The sequence below is a fragment of the Mandrillus leucophaeus genome, unplaced genomic scaffold (genome assembly GCF_000951045.1).
Source record: "Mandrillus leucophaeus isolate KB7577 unplaced genomic scaffold, Mleu.le_1.0 Scaffold9, whole genome shotgun sequence".
Lineage (NCBI taxonomy): Eukaryota > Metazoa > Chordata > Mammalia > Primates > Cercopithecidae > Mandrillus > Mandrillus leucophaeus.
Genome location: NW_012109807.1, coordinates 9,025,471 through 9,026,749, shown reverse-complemented (window position 1 = coordinate 9,026,749; position 1,279 = coordinate 9,025,471).

Below are 1,279 nucleotides of genomic sequence, written 5' to 3'. Positions count from 1 at the left end.
GTGCAGTGGCACGATCTTGGCTCACCACAACCTCTGCCTCCCGGGTTCATGCCATTCTCCTGCCTCAGCCTCCCGAGTAGCTGGGACTACAGGCTCCCGCCACCACGCCAGGCTAATTTTTTGTATTTTTAGTAGAGACGGGGTTTCACCGTGTTAGCCAGGATGGTCTGGATCTCCTGACCTCGTGATCCGCCCGCCTCGGCCTCCCAAAGTGCTGGAATCCACCGCACCCGGCCCACTAGTACCATCTTTTTAAAAGTTTTTTTACCAAGTCTTTTCCTTTGGCCATTCACCACCAGCTTACTCATTTTTTTTTTTTTTTTTTTTTTTTTTTTTTTTTGCACATTACCTTCCACACAAGTTTTACTTTGTGGCCACAATGTGCATACTTTATTTGATTGTTACTTTCATGACATAGCAAATTGTTTCTATAGTCTTTATAAAGGTCATTTAAAATGACATGCGCAGTAAGTCAAAGTCTTCCTGTGCTAGGAAATTTGAAAAAACAAAAGCGTAGAGAAAAATACAAAAATTACTGAATCTGAACATCCACAGAGAAGTGTTAGCATCTGGTCTGTTTCCTTCCAATCACAGACAGATCATATCTAATGGGTCAAGAACCTTCCATACTGTCAACAGACCACACTGTCTTCTAAAATCAATTCACCAGTGCGGATCCTCTGGAATAGATCTTGTGAGTCCCGAGGTGGTATTTTCCTCCCAGCGGCGAGCTATGAGAAGTGGAATCACCAGATGTAGTCATTCCGTAGACAGAACTGCCGCCTCCCTGCGTGGCTGCGATGCTGACTTGGGTGGCGGGCCGGGGGCGCCGGAACCCAGCACGCACACTAAGTCGGTCCGAGCTCCGCTCTGCTCCTGTAAGATACTAACAACCTGAGGTAGCTGTCCAGACTCAAGGCGGTAGTGATTTTGTGTGTCTGCGTAATTATCACGGGGTCCGCGGCGGGACCGCAGGGGCTGTGTCCGACGTCCCCAGACCTCCAGCAGGGTCCGGAGCGATGAACATCTTCCATCAGCTTCACCTCCGGGCGCTCGGTCACTGGTTCTTACTTCAGCCCTCTTAGCCCCATAGGTCGGCGCGTCGAAAACCTTTCTGGCACCCGGTGGTCTTTCCTAAGAAAAAGGCACATCTCTCGCACATTTAACTCTCCGTCCGGTCTTTAAGTTCAGGCGCGCCAGGACCCGAGGTTCTTCCGAGCGGCAGCTCCGCTCCCGAGCCGGGCACTTCCCAGAGCATTGGCGCGGCCTCCGGGCGCGG